The 16,518-nt window shown below is 43.0% G+C and overlaps 1 protein-coding gene across 2 annotated transcripts in view; it reads left to right on the forward strand.

Annotated features, from left to right (window-relative positions):
* LOC136773232 (connectin-like) overlaps positions 1 to 16,518 on the forward strand; it is a 173,735-nt gene that overhangs the window by 70,597 nt on the left and 86,620 nt on the right. For both annotated transcript variants that reach the window (XM_066726727.1, XM_066726728.1), the window contains one exon: positions 6,602 to 6,657. The gene's annotated coding sequence lies outside the window, so the exon portion shown is untranslated. The remainder of the gene's footprint in view (positions 1 to 6,601; positions 6,658 to 16,518) is intronic.

A 16,518-nucleotide genomic window follows, 5' to 3' on the forward strand; every position in this document is an offset into this window, starting at 1 on the left:
TGGTAGGATGTTTCGAAAAGGTCGTATGCAAAATTTTAATATCTCTTAGAGTTACGGAGATACGTTCGCGTCTTATTGCATCTGTGCTCCAGGTCTGTTTTAGCTGGCGGACCCTCTATAATACAAGTATACACGTTTAGCAGTACATAATAGAAGAGGTAAAGTTCATTTGGCTGGAGCGAGAAACTTTCGAACGAGTCTCGTATTTTCTGGCCGATTATTTTGAACGACTGGCTGCTTTTCCAGTCCACTTTACGACTGTTCGCATTGTTGTTATGAATCATAACTTTCTAATGTCCTGTAAAGGCGGAGCATTTAGCGTAATTGGTAGACAATAGAAACACGTGTAAATTTCGAGGTACCGACTGGAGGCAAGCCCGTTAATGTCAGTGCTGGCTGAGCCGGATTTTCGGCCAAAGCTCCTGATAGGCTAGCCCGAAATCCCTTTTAGTTATACTTGTTAGCGTGTGTATATCGTGTAAAATCTACTCCCGGCTCATTGTAGCTGTCCTGCAACAGCGTGTTTTGTCTTCTCCCGAACCATGCAGCTCTCTGCCATTCGAATTTTACTGGATCGCGCGCGTACACTGCAGTCGTGTTAGTGGGCTGCTGCATCGATTTTATCGCGAGCTCTCATTCGTTAACCAATCGCTCGACTAACCAAGTGCGCCAACTTCGTTAACTTGGAACTACCCAAATTGATGAGCCGCAATATCACATTCTCACCCTTACTCTTTAATATGCATCAGACTGTGTCAAAATCTCGTATAGCAACAAAAATGAATATGAGCGTAAGAAAAATCGGAGCAATAATAACTAGCTTGCAATAATTTGCTTCCCAAGTAAAAAATAATTCATCTCGTTGTCTTCCCTCCGCTCACTCGATTATGACGTACGCGATGGCAAATATCGCTGGAAAAATCTCAAAGAGTTTTGCAAAACGCGCGTTGCGCTTTAGCTTTAATTCAATCTCGCTGATTAACACCGAAGCGTTCTGTACGGCGGTAGAATCGCTTGCGCTGTAGGACCGTAAATCACAAGATGCAAGTGTCATTTTGAATTTCCAAGTATGCTCCACGCGTTTACGCTCTCCCACGGCGTGTAATTCACAGTCAGTCACACATTATACGCTACAAATTTCGTTGAGCTGCATCGCATTAAGGTCACGTTACTTATGCAGCATCAGAGATTTCGCACAAAACGAGGATTACCGATGAAAATTGTAAGCCTCGTAGGTTGGCGGTTTGCTTTTTGCCGTCTCTGATAAATTTAACGTTGGTCGGGAGAATACGCGCATATGAATGAAAGCTATTAATATAGTATATGACTGTAGTATATTATATACATGTAAGAGACGACTGATCCTTCGAGCGTTTAAAAATGAATTTGCTATTTAATACCTGCAGCTTTACCGGTGTGGGCGGTAGTATTAACACTAGCTTTATTATGTTTTATCGGAAAGACAGCAAAGCACTGGGATCATTCTATCACTATACGAATATCCTGCAATGCTCGAATAATTTTATTAGTCGAGCGCATCACACGGATCAACATACATATAGCTATATCCCTGCATATAACAAATTGATCCATTCACCTTATAGGGTGATATTTACAAACGAGGCGCATGGAAGTTTGGCGAATTTAAATTGGCAATAAGATACAACAATTGCATCGATATAGCGCTTTCGATGAGAGCCTCTTGTATAGGGGAGTGAGAGAGAGAGAGAGAGAGAGACGCAATTACACGGACTGATCGAATCTGTTATGAAATTGAGAAGCTGGAACAAACACGGAAACGTCCATATACAGGCAATCTAGTGGATGGAATCGGAGAATAAGGACGGCCAATCAATATCTGCGACAAGAGCATCAGCGTAATAAACTTTTATCAGGAGAAAAGGTAGTTTGAGAGAGGCGGAACTGATGCTGCCTGTGATACAGGAATGGGTAATGGGGATGATAGGAGAGGAATGGTAATAGTTGCGAGTAAACAGCAAAAGCAACTTGCTTGATTCCACCGAGAGAAGCCGGAAAAGTCGTTGAGAGGCAACATTGCAATTCGTCCTTTTTCAAATTCCATTATACCGCCGCAACTTTACTCTAAAATTCACGATTGATCTTTTGTTTCGTGCTCCGCCGCGAGCTTTTGCAACGGAACGATAAAACCTCGAGTGGTTCGCTCAATCTTTTACTCGACATGCAAGTCCGCCGAGCACATCTTGTCTTTTCTTCTACCGGCCATGCAACAATAACCAATTGGTACAGTGCGAAGGTTACACGTATTCGTATATATGTGTATAGAACATGTTCGTACATATAGGTGGCCGGTATATACTCTATAATATTTGTCCATGTGTGTATCCAGCTTGAAACTGTCCTGCAAGGAGTTATCGATCCTTGATCCTTGCCAAAGGCGATACATCGACGATCACGTACGGCACGTAAAGGACACCTGGTGTACATACTTATTGGCCACGGATTATGTCAGCTTGGCCACACGTATACATGCCACCCCCCTTTTTCCCCTCAGCACGAGAACGTTACACCCTTATATACCACTCGAACCAGCCAGAACTCGTAAGGCACTTTGCCGAGAATTTAGGCCAACCTCTCTCCTCCCCACCCCCCCCCCTCTCCTCATTTTTATTACAATCTCTCACCCCACCACCCACCCATCCTTTCAACCTTACCTCCCAAGCCATTTCCCATTTCACTCCTGTCCTTTCCCGTTCGCTAAATAAATAATCTTTCGTACTGCGCGCGATGAAAATTCCAAACGGTAGACTGGATCGAAAAATTTCAAGTTTGCGCAAGAATTCGACGAAAGTTTGCGTTTACGTTATCGCGCAGGTTTTACACGAGGGTGGTTCTATCTACGGAGGCCGGAGATCCCAAATCGGTAAGTTGGTTACGACGAACGAAACGGGGATAAAAAGAGCATTAGGTAGTCCGGCATGAGAGGTGGCCAAAGAGAGTCGGAGGAAACACGTAGCACAATGCCGCGGGACGCGCATTTGCAATTCCGTCTGGCAATTAAAAAAGCTTGCACGCAACGTTGCCGCACATGCATGCTTCGGGAATATGACAATTTTTTTTCCAACTGCCCACCTCTACTGGCCATTCGCGCCAACTCATATACAGATATATATATATGCCTTCCTTTCTGCTTCTCTCCCTTTTCCTTTTTTCTAGCACCCCCCCCCCCCCCCCCCCAACTCCACCTGCCCCTCTCTTATATCGCTCTGCCTCCAGATATCATCTGGATTATCCATCAACACGCCAAGACTCTCTCATCGAGCCTTATATAGCCACCAAAACTCTCCCTCACTCGTTCCATCTTATCGCAACACGCTCGATACTCAAAAATCTCTTTTGCCATTTTCTCCCATTTTCTTGCTAAAACCTGCAGCTCTGCTAAAAAGAGAAGTAGAATATATATAAAGCAATTATTTGATATTGTGTGCAATCATTATTCCATTATAGCAGAGTTTTTCAAGAATTACATGCTGATTTATTACTATTGCACTGGCGAAAAAGGAAGAGAATCATTTCTTTATAACGAATACAAGTGAGAGTCTAGATTTAAACGGTCAATATGCAAATATTGAATCTTGGAGGAATTCAGATTTGGCGACAGGTTGGCGATAAGCACGTGCGTTGGAGTTAACTAGAATTTCCAGAGCATAATAGGCAAAGCCGCGTGGAAACGCTACTTATCATAGCGGGTTATCTGTATCAGGAAATTAACTGGAGTACTACTGGCTGTATTTGTGCATTCACGTCAAGTCCCGGTCGAATATCGACTGAGAGCGTCAGCACGAGGAGACGACGAGCTATCGGAATCCTCTTCAGGCCAGCTGTCCTCCCAACCCTGACAAGACTTCTCCATGTCCAGACGATCCTTGATCCCCCTTCTCCTCTTCTATCCAGGTACTCACACACACACTCACGCTGTAAACACCTTTTGTCACCCTGATTTCTCTCACTCTCCATCACACGCTCAACAAAATATCATCTCAATAACTATTAATACTCAACATTTTTTTACCCCACGTTCTGACGTACGACACATTTTGCTATATTGAAATGTAGCATAAAACTGATTACACTATATATAGGACCAGCCGGATAAATAGATTAGACCATCAAGCTAAAATTTTGCTTAAATTTGTAACCATTACATATTTTTGAAGCGACTTTCAATTTATGCTCATAATAAAGATGCTATGCAAAAAGTTGATCTTGTTACAAAGCCAGAGGAAATTTTCTATCTATAAGTTGGAAATTTATTACTTTATCAGACCCTCTATATATATATGCATATACGTTACTGAAGTTTATTAAATTATGCATCCTGCCTATAAAAATAATAAGAGTCTCGTGTCATAAAGATATAGAGAGGGCTGGGAAGGGGGAGTAGATTTGGCAGTCAATTTTAAAAATAATGTTCGAATGTCGAAACGACAGCTGGCGCCATTGCGAACGATTTGGCTAAACCAAAGCAGCGAAGACGCGAATTTACTGGCAATACAGAGAGGAGAAAAGCAAAAGTGACGAAGCTTTTTAAAGAGCAAGCATTTATATGCAAGAATTCGCAATTTTCCGTGCACATAGTTTGGCAAAAGTTTGGTGAAGGATCTCAGTGGGGGAATTGGCTGCATACCTCCGGCAGGAGGAAAATTATATATGAGGTTGGACAGGTTGGAACGTCGGAAAACCTCCGCTAGACAAGCCAGGAGAACCGGAAAACGCTGATAGAATTTAATCGACGCTACTCTCGCGGTATCGATAAACTTTCCTGATTGGAACGAGAAAGTTTACCGAGCCTCACCGGGATGACCGGTTGGTTATTACGTGCTCGGATTTTCCTGATACGAAACTTCCGGTCGAGCATAATTTCTCGCGTTCTCACGTACCGACCGGAAGGAAGAAAAAACTCTGCATAATTTTAGCGCGAAATAGCCCACCTCGCGCTGCTATCCGGGCGGACCACAAACGAGGATAGGGTGCACGCTGAGAAGCAGCTTCGAGCCACAAAAAGGGACAGCAGCTCGTTTGTAATACAAATTTATAGCATTATATGGGCCACTCGACATCTTATCTAGCGTGGAGATTTTCCAGCAACATTTTCCACCTTCCAATTCGTGTTTAATGTCGAAAGTCACGTGCCGCTGCTCCCAAAAGATAAGCCGGGAGCGTCGCAGTAGTGAAAATCGTAGTCGGTCCGACTGCAAACTCAACAGCCGTTCCTGACACTTGGGATCAACTGGATTTTTCCTTCATTTTCTTCTCGCCTCCAACGGGGAATCCCCATTATATACATCAAAATTATTGCTCTCTTTATTCGTTAATTCCTCCAGCATTTTTCACTGTCAATCGCCCAGAATGGATAATAGAATTATTTCTTTTCGTTTTCTTTTTTAATATATACGAAACTTTGCAATGGAGAGCAAATGAATTTTTAGGGAAAAAGGATTTTCGCGTTGATGTAACGTGTGTGGTACATGGTGGATTAGGTAACTCAACGTGGGTCACGAGATAATCGATGATTTGGAGTCTTTAGTTAAATATACACACAAACACACAGGCATATGCATGTATATATATATATATATATATATATATATACATAGCATTTTCATTATAATTCGTTATAATCCTCTTTGATACTCCAGATCCCCCCTCCCCCTACTCTCTCTCTCTCTCTCTCTCTCTCTCTCTCGGGCTCACTAAGGAGAAACTCGTAGCAGAGATTCCATTTGCAAGTTGAAGATGAAAGCTCGCAGGGAAGATCCCAGCTTGAGAGAAGAGCAGGACGTGGGAGAGATGGGAAGATATAGAGAAAGGTTCGCTTAAGGGTAGTTTATAAAGTAGAAACAGCGATAGAGTTGAATTAATGTTACGAGTAAATTGGGGCCACAAGCCTTTAGGCCCTTGTTTAATATGTGCGGAGGCCCGTGTTAGGAGCTTTCCATGCTGACCATATATGCATATACGTATATGTGTGTGATGTAACCTCCGACGGCCATTTTCAGTTTATCCTCGTCTCACTCGTCTTGGAAATAAGATCTCTCGCGTTGTTTGTGGAAAATTATGCCCTTTGCACTCGGGTCTCATTCTAGTACAGAGTCTTCTGCACTTTACGCCGAGCGGCCGTGGCAAAGCACGCATTGTACGTCAACTAAGAAGACACGCTTACGTCCATCCGGTTTCACCACTGTCCACTATACTCCAGTATCTCCTAATCACGTTTCACAAATAGTAGCGAGTTACCAAGCAACGCCAACAAACAGTGCACAGCACATTGAATTCGCGACGTATACAAATTTACTTGAACACACCAGCTGTAGTGTTAACCATGGTACAGTTTAATTAGCGATAATTGATTAATCGTGGCTTTTCACCCCGCTGGCTGAGCAATCCTCAAACGATACCAGCGAGATAATTGTAAAATTACCGTCGTTCAGCAATCGGATAATTATTTCCATTAGCCCCTCTTTTTAACACACACACACATAAATGCATTAGTCCTATATATTTAGTTACATATCGTATTCCGCAAAAAACCTTACTTATTTTCTCATTTTCCATTTTGCAGTTGTTGGCGAAATTGGTCGGAAGAATATCAAGAACGAAGAGGTGAAATTTGGAAAGGTGAGTGTTGATACTGGCGAGCGAGGTGTTCTTAGCTTTTTGTTTCGTTGGGACGATAAGCAGGGTAGTAGCTGCAAGAGAACTCATATAGAAATTACTAAACCTCGTGGCTTTGCAGGTATGGAATAGCCCTGATGCTAAATTTACGAGATGGTTGGATAGTTTCGGAAGATAGTCTCGTAGATGCTCTACCAAGCCTTGGAATATGCTCGTTAGTCCCTTAATCACGGTTTATGAAAATGTTCCGAATTGTAATTGTAATTAGAAGCGTCTAATTCGTGGCCAGCGGATGCAATTACCGTGTCGCTGCGTTTCTTACGCATACCCCTACAACTTTGGCATCTGTGTACATGTATAAAATATATATGTGCACATATGCAGTATTTATATATATATATTAATCTCCCCTCGACTGGTCATTTTCAGCGCAGGATTTTTCCTCGATGAAACTCGGCCTTGTATACCATAATTACGATTTGACGGATGGTGATTAACGTGATAAAATCGGACGCCGCGCATAATACAGCGAGACCGATCATTGTTTGCTAAACTTTTTCCTCTCTAGCCTGTTTTTCTCTTGTTTTTATTATTACCGCGTGTTTTTGAATTCCTCGCATGCAATAAGTTCCGCATTTTGCACGATTGATAATTACGTCCGTCAGTTCCGATTGTACTGATGGACGAGCCACGACGGCCAGGACGGGACGGGACGGGACGAGACGGGACAGGACGGGACGTGAAAAGCTTCCGAATGAGCTTTTGACAAATGAGCTAGGGCTTTTAATATAATTAACGCGTTCTTTAATTTCGGCTTAATCAGCTGTCCCGGAATTGTTTGAACTCGTATCAAACCAACTCGATCATCCATCCCACTGGGGAGTCTCCTCCATGCGCGCGCGCTCCGCCTATATAAAGGCAGTTTTAATTAATTAGCCGCGCGTAAACTCTCTATCGTGAAATATTGTGAAGTCAGGTATATATACTCGATGTGGAGAATTTAATTAATCGGGAAGAAGAGTGTCTTTGCGAGGGAGGAAGGTGCAAAGTGCACGAATAGTCGAGAGGAAGCTCCGATGGGAGTTGATCCAGCCTTATTTGCTGACAGTCTCTCATCAAAGAAATCTTAATTATCTCCAAGAAAATTCAAGGGAGGATCTCGCTGTAAATTGGAGCCTGATGCTTCTCCTACAAAGACTGAAAATTTGGCGTGTCATCGAGTGTACTATATAGATGTACATATCTATATATATATATATACATATAGTAGGAAGGGCAAACAGGCAAATGATGAAGTTCTCGGATGCCTTTCCATAAGGAATTTATCGCGCTCGGGTTTCCGCGTAGCGCGAATTTTAATCTTGCTTGCAACTCCTGGAGTGGGGATTCGAGTGAGCGAGGACGTATTAGGATCATCCAGAGTTCCTCTAAGAGCAGCGGGTCATGATATCGATCCTCGAAGATATAATATCGACTTGCAGAGTTGAAAGCTCCTCGACGGATTCTCGAGGCATTTTCTCCTATGTTGCTTGTCCCCACCCCCCCCCCCCCTCCTTCTCTCCTCCACCTACCCCTTACGTATAGCAATCAAATGACGACCAAGCTAGGCTCCGCAGCTGGATCTCTCGACAGTTTTACCAGGCTCCAAGTGCTCGAGAAACTGAGAACAAAGCCACCGCCGCGTAAACTGTAAGCGGCCTCTGTAGCCCCTTCAGGATAGGAAACTTGCGAAATTGTTCAGCATCCACGCTCGTCGAATAGGCTTCCCTTCCCCACCGACCTTCGTTCGTCTAACTTTCACAAAGGTCCCGTCACTTTAAAATAGTTTACCTTCGGGGAAGGAAAGCGCCACTTTCAGCCTATCCCTCATCGGCCTTAAATAAATACCCTTGAAATTGCTACTTGAAGACATATATAGCAACGATTATCATAATCAAACTCGCGTGTGTGTCTTAGAAAATTTTTTTAATTTATTATACATTTGTATGTGTGATTATCTACACGATGCTTTTGAAGAAGATTGGGGGAGGGGTGGGGTTTAAAGGGACGTTTTACAAAGATGGAAAAATTGCACGGACGAGTTTTATTTAAGTTATTTATATATATATATACGCCTGTGATCTTTCCCTTGCACTAGAGTCAGCAGCATTTCAAGCTACTTTGAAAAACTTGATCGATGCAAAGTTTGGTCGTTTAAGGGGCGCGCGAGAGCACTAATTAAAACTATACTGGTTTGCAGTTGGCTTGCTGTGAAACCGTTGCAGTCGAGTCCTTGGAGGGGGGATAGGAGCGTTTCTGCGGTACAGATGTCGACTGGCGGCCCCGCGATATTATTCCGATTCTAATTAAAGAAAGTCGTGTTTCGTAGTTTTAATTAAAAGCGGCAAATGCGTGCCGCACGCACCCAAAAATGGAGAAACATTTCGCATGACACAACGCACGACGATATTGAAGAAGAGACGCGAGTTTCACCAGTCAAGTAATACAAAACAATATATACATATACCGAGGCTGTGTGACTAAAGAGTGTCAACTGTCTGTAATCTTCACGCTCGACGAATCAGCGGGGCTATTATTAATTAAAGCGAGAAAACTGCCAATTCGTCGTTCGCTCGCTAGCTGCACGACTCAAATGAAATAATCGATTATTATAAAAATGTCAATCGTCGCACTGACGATTTTCAACTCGTTTGCAGAGATTCGCCGCGACTCCAAAACCATTATTAATATCCGATAAACAAGTGAAAACTCCTGGCCAAAAATTTCATTACGATGCAAATTACTTTTATGCAAAATACTGTATAGAGCGTTAATTTGGAGTTTGACCAAAAAGAGGAATTAATCGGATACTTTGCAATTGCCATTGGTATAATAATGTCAGTAAATGGGATGTAGTTTATTGGGAGCAGTCATGCTTGGGTATATCACAATTGAATTAAATTAAACGTACTACAATATATATATATATATATATATATATATAATAGAGGAGGGGAGCAGTTACATCAATAGACTATATATATAGATGGAAGTGCGCTTTCTCGGTATATTTTCGTTTAGCTCCTGGATGAAGTACTTTTCGGAGTAGTCATTGAGAGCAATCGGGAAGCTGTCGTACTTTCATGGTTTCGGTTGGAGTAACTGACGCCTGCGTGTAGGCGAGAAGGGAGGGGGAGGGGGAGGGTGAGTAAAGACCGTGTGCGATCGAGTGGTATTCCATGGGTCAGCTCGGTTAACCGCTCACTTAACTCCCTTTACCCCCTGATTTCCTCCTAATAGAGATCTCCTCCACATTCGAGGGGTTCCCTTCGATACACCAAATCTTTTCCCGTCCAATTCGGAATGATGCATTTTTCAAGCCAATGAAGCGCCCCTATCCTGCTTTTATTATGTCAATCCAATCTTCGTCATCCAACCGGCATCTTAAAGGATCTCTTTCTCTCTCTCTCTCTCTAAATACTTTACAATTGACCGACCCATACAACTCCAAATTGAAATCACGTAACGTCAATTGAAGATTTTCTTCTTTCCGTTTGTGTCAAAGACCAACCAATCTACTTCACCGTTTCTCCACAGTCATTTCCCTGGAAGAGATTGACACTATTATAGTAGATTGAAATATTACAAGAGAGATCCGGGCTAGATAAATTAATTCACGTTTCCTGTAAGCTTGGGAATCGATGTAATATTTAGCAGGGACCAAAACTCGTTTCGAGCAGGTGCATGCAAAGTTTATACTCGTCAGACAGACGGGCCTGAATAAATGATTAGTGGAATTATGATGGCTCGGGTAAGGAGAGGTGGGGTAGTAGAGAGAAAAAACTTGGAGTCGAGGGGAACAAGAATGGAACTATGATGGTCTGGTTTGGTCAGCCATTGTCTCTTCGTTCGTTTCGTTGCTTTCCTCTGTTTTATTTTCTTGCAGAGCTCTTCGCGCCATTTGCCCTCAATTAGGATTATTTGTTTCTCCTCTGGCTCGTCGCGCGAGAATCCATGCAATGACGCCGACAGTGGCCGACACTCGAGAATGAGTCACGCTCCTCGCGCAATAGTCCAGCTCAAAGCTTTATCTCTTCTCATCGCACTCCTCGTCCCTTTTCAACAACTCGCGCGTCCTCTCTTCCCCCCCCCCCCCACAACAATTATTCCTCTCCGAAGCCCTCTCTTCGTTCACGCGGATATAACGTCCTTTGCCCCTGATTTCTCAATATCTCCTTTTAATCCATTAGCCATTCAGGTCCAATTCTCTACCAGAGAAATAAGTTTCCATTTCCCTTGGATTACACCGGGAAGCGATGGCCCTTTGCCTATTTAATCACCATCGACATCAACGTAATTTAATATCCCAAGATTCGTTCAATCTTTCATCGATGCTCCAATCGATGCAATAAAACGACCGATACAGCCTTATACAAAAATTCTTCTCGCATTTTTTTTTCCAAATCATTTTTTAACGAGGTGATCGATCGTGCTCGCCCAAGAAATTTGCAGCTCTACCTAAGTCGTGCAACAACGATCGGAAGAGTTACGATACAGCAATATATATATATATATATATATACAATACATACAGTTGATCCCAGAGGGTTGTAAATTCTACAGAGAGCACGACCTTTATAAATATATGTATAAGATTTTTTTTGCGCAAATCGTCTATAAATATGATCGCGCGTAATTCTCTTCGCATGTTCTTCAACTCGAGAGACCAAAGATGCTGCTCCGACTCGATCTATGACCACCGAACGAGCCTGTATGTGAACATAGATTCGCTCCTGAATTCGCGTTTGGGAATAAAATCACTGGAATTTCATCATATATATATATATATATATATATATATATATATATATATGTATATACAACACAGGATTATTGTTGGGGGAGTAATGAAGGGGAAGCTTTGCGAGTTGCTCGTTTCGGTGATTATCGGTGGATTGGTTGCAGGTATTGCAATGTGTGGCATGATAGATTAGAGGGGCAGAGACGCGCGTACAAAACTATTTCCGGTCTACAGTGCAACGTTGTTGAATTCGGTATACGTGTACCAGAATGCGTATATAGTTGGGAAGCGGATCGAAGGTTCGTTATTTGTTGAGTAGGTTTGAGGAGGCAAAAGGGAATTTAACGAGAAAACGATTGCAGTAAAGCTGTAGAGGGTACACGTATATATGTATGTATACAGCAAAGAGAGAGAGAGAGAGAGACGTTCGAAGGGCGATATAGCTTAGGGATATTAGCAAACGTGCGAGGGAGGCAGTCTCTCGTTCGTACAGGTGGCGCGTGGCTATGATTTTACAATGGCTCGACGTTCAGGCAGAGGCAGGCTGCACACTTGCATTCGGTGGTATAGAGTATAGGAGAATGACCCCGTTTACCGATAAATTTACTATGCTTCTAGATTACTTGACGCGAACCACGTGCACCGTGCACCGAGCATTCTCTCCCCTTCTCTCCCCTCTTCCCACCACCATCAATCCAGTCCGTATCTCCCTTCGACTGTCGTGTCTCCGATAAAGCCTTCGTAAATCCTCAAAGCACTGTTCTTCCCTCTATCCTTCCCATATCCTTGTACCATTCATCCTACCACTATCCGCTATCCCGCTGCATCAAGAAGCTCTTCGAGACTTTAAGCAAAGTCTATCCACTCGTGTTTTACAGGAACCTTCAACGATCCGACTAATTAGTCTTATCGACCACTCATCTTATTTTCACTCGTGACGTTATTTTCTATATACTCTTTAAGGTCTCTCTAGCTCTCTCTCTCTCTCTCTCTCTCTCTCTCTGTTTCTAACTATACCTACAATATATGTATAGGTAAGGTTTTAAATTTATTCAATACTCGATAGAGTATATACATATATATATATATGTATATACGCAGCAGCAGCTTTGCAGGCTCCTCCAACGATCCAACTAATGAGTCTTGTCGAGACTCAACTTTTCACTCGTTACGTTGTTTTCCATAAAATTACGCGGTATTCCCCTTTCCACGTGGATCTTAAATTTATTTTATACTCTAACGTAGCGTCGTAATTTTATCGTCCCACCCAGAAACGTACAATCGCACCGAGCGGTTTTACGCCGGTTCACAGAGGCAGATAAAATTCTTGCGCATTTTTATCGCCGATAAACTTGTCTTTGGTTAATGCTAAAACAGTCGGTCGTGCGTTAGCGCAACGACGAGATACCGAGTTATTATTGGTATCATTGGATTAAAGAGAGAGAGAGAGAGAGAGAGAGAAGAGAGTGAGTGGATGTGCCAGATATACCGATCTCTCATGCAAATTCATCGGACGTTTATTTCCATTATAATCAAAAGCAGAAATACTTTTTATTCGCTATTCATGGATATATAATTGGTTGTTTTCGGGGAACAGGCGCAAGATGCGAGATTATTCAGAGTTACTTTGCCAATTTTCGTGGTTCGAGTCACCGCTGCTGCTGCTGCAGCCGTTGCTGCCGGTGGAAAAATTTGCATTTAGAGGATGCGGAGCTGCATGGTCTCGCTAAATCGAGTCGCGACTTCTTTAATCCGGCGAGACGCGAATTGGATTGGCGTTTCGTGATTTTCTACGGCATATACGTCGGACGTCGCGTGTAATCCAGTTGACCAGCAGGTATATAGAGTCGTATAGGGGAGCAGGATTGATTAGAATTTGGCGGACGGGAGCAACCATGAGGGAGTTGCGGCCTCGTAAAAGCGAATGTATCGCGCGCAGCCAGTCCGCCGATTGCTTCATTCCCGGTGAAGGATAATAAAACGTCGAGTAAAGTTTCGAAGGTGTCCCGAGGCATATGTTCTACGCGCCGTGGGAGGAAGAGGAGGAGGAGGAGGGGGGGGGGGGTAGCCTTTAAGATCGCGCATAAACTAGAACAATACCGACAGGTCGGTTCACTCGGTCGGCGTGTTTGTCGCCGACTGCAATGCAACTTCGTGTCGTTGGATGTATTTATCAATCTCGGACAGGAATCTCTCGTACACGTTTATGCGTTCGGCGCTCGCGGGAAGCGGGGGGCTATGCTATATATATGAAATACAGTATACTACCGTTATATAGCTGCCAACCACCGCGCGCATTAATTCCTGCATCGCTGCCTCGATTTAGAAACGTAGAATTCTAACTGGCGAGTTAACGTGCATTACCGTCCCGGGTATCCTTCCGGTAGTCCTCAAGGACGCATCCTGTGACTCGTTGTCCTGTGGGAATTAAATGCAGAAAATTAAGCGCGCCGTTGCGAGGCTTGTTATGACTCCTCGGGGAGGGGAGGGAAAGGGAAGCTCGTAATTTCGACGGCGACGACGAGGACGAGGACGACGACGACGACGATTCTTCGTCTTAGGTGGAAAACAAAACGAGCCTCGAAAACTGATGGCTCAGCCAGGTTTCTCCCTATGAAAAGCTATGTATATATGTATAAGGGTAGTTTTTATGAGGTGAGGGGGTGTGAGAGTCAAAAAGGATACGTGCGTGCTTACCACCCTGTGTGGACGATAATGTAGTTATATCCTGCTATTTTATATACGTGCAAACCTATTTTACCTGACTCGCCCTCTTTATAATTCTTTCACAACCTTACCGGAGATAAGAATAATAATATGCAAGACTGTTTGAAAAGCTTTGAAAGATTATCGACAAGAATGAAAACTTCTTAGTAAATCTACGAATTTCCTGAGGATTTTTCATAAATTTTATTTTTCAACTAAAGCTTTGGATAGATTTTGCCACAAGCACTGTGCTTACATTTTTGAGAGATTCGTGCTGCTGCTGCTGACTATTTGGCTTGATTCATACATACATATATATATATATATATATATATACACGTACAAGGAGAGGAGAGAGAAACGCTGGATTCGGTGTTGAGAGTAAACAGCTGTCATCTCGTGTCCCTCCCAATGCACAACGTAAGCGTACTTGCAACAGCAATCAAGGCTCTGACAAAGTTCCCAAGGACGAAGAAGCGTCTATATAGAGTCGAGAGACTTACGAGATGGACTTTGACGAGATCCCCTTGCTAGTATATATACATGTATCCTTAACTTTCCACAACACTTTTCTACAACTATAACTCTTTGTGTATTTTTCTTTCTTTTTCCATGCACCATTCTCTCTTTTTACCTAGCTTCACTCAACGTTATACTTCACTCTACTTTTTTAATCAGTAAATAGTCAGCCTCTTTCGTCGTCTGCCGATCTCTCCCTTCAATTTTAAATAAATACGACGTACGATATGCACAGTAAGACACTATTTTAACGCACTTTGCATATCTGCGTTTTGAAAGAATAGAAGCACTGCTGTGTAACGATATAAACCATATGTGCAATTTTTTATATTTTCAGTTTTTGCACCTGTATCCATGTCCTTGTTCTATATCTATATGTATCTGTGGGACTCCGATCCCCAATACTACAAATATCCTCAGGACATTCTTAAACCGCTCCGAAGATATTCACACGTCCAGTGGACATGCAGCATCGTATGATATAAGAGACGTTACATCTGCACTCTTCGAGTAAATTTATATCAATAACTAAAACCTTTTTCGAATCATTCATAGAAACTTATTATAATTTGTAAACGTTAAATAATTTCGAAATATCTCATAAAAGCCATTTAAGATTTTTATTTTTAACAGTGCAGAGCATACAGCACAAGACGTACGTGAGAATAATTGCCGAGTGCAGACTGTATACAAAATAGCTATTATTTAAATTGAGTAAATGTGTGTAATTGAGCAAACGCGCCGAGAGGACGATTAGAAGCGACGACAGCAGAATTGTTCGGTTTTAAAGGGGCCTTTATGATGATATGTCTCGTTGGGATAGAGAGGCTGAGCTATTGCACATTCCAGTGGTCGTATTATGATTATGAAGAGTGCTGGGGTCGCTTTCGCGAAGAAGAGAGATATAGGGATTCGTTGGAGAGGGGAAGGGTTGGTTCGTCCTAGGAAAGCTCCGGGTCAAACGGAAGTAGGAGGTAAGGTGACATTGTGCGAAAATAATTCGCATTAGCCACCAAGTTGATTCTATGGCAGAGTTGGGGATCGCGCAAGCGTGAAGATAGCGGCTTGCACAGTTGAAGCAGGTATTTATATATGCGACTCCCCGAAGAAAAGCGAGAGACCTAAACTGTTGGGGAACAACGCTCGTCTAGGGACTCGACGACCTACTTTCCTATAGTCCAGGCAAATTACAGTGAATGAGAACGCTCGAAATGGAAAGAAAAAGCCTGGCGAGATATCGTCGTAGCCTCGGCGCCTCTTTTCCAGCGTTTCTCATCGCGGTGGCCTCCTGCACGCTGTACTCTTCCACGCTTTGCCCTCCCCCCTTCCCCCCCCCCCCCCCCCCCCCGCTCACCCCACTCTTTCGCTATTCATAATCTTTAAGTAATGACCGAAAAAGAACGTCAGATGGACAGAGACTGTGACAAAGATTCCAACAGAAAGAGAGGGGGGAGGAGGGGGGGGGGGGTAAGAAAGGATCGTTCTTTATCAAGTTATAATTTCTTAGGAACTTTACTAACGCAGTTACGTGGACTACATTTTTATAAGCTCCACGTATAATCCAGCCGGCAGAGTTTGCCAGCTCGACTACTGGGAATCAGTCGAATAATTAAATGAGTCGAAGGATTCTCTCGTTAGAATTCATTAGAAAGTCTGTTAACAGAGCGGTTATGGCTCGGTCCGCGTGCAGCGTGCACGCTTTAAAGGTAACGAATGGCTGTAAGCGATAAAGCTGACAGTGTGAAAAATCAAATGGAGTTTTCTGCGCGTGGCAGCTGTGACACTGCTTTTCGTATAATGAGAAGGAAAAAAGTATCGATCCGATTTTATGACGAGGAAACTCTTGACGCACCTTACTT

Source organism: Prorops nasuta, unplaced genomic scaffold (genome assembly GCF_024137725.1).
Source record: "Prorops nasuta isolate Cenicafe-Biocafe unplaced genomic scaffold, Cenicafe_Pnas_1.2 PNAS00005, whole genome shotgun sequence".
NCBI lineage: Eukaryota > Metazoa > Arthropoda > Insecta > Hymenoptera > Bethylidae > Prorops > Prorops nasuta.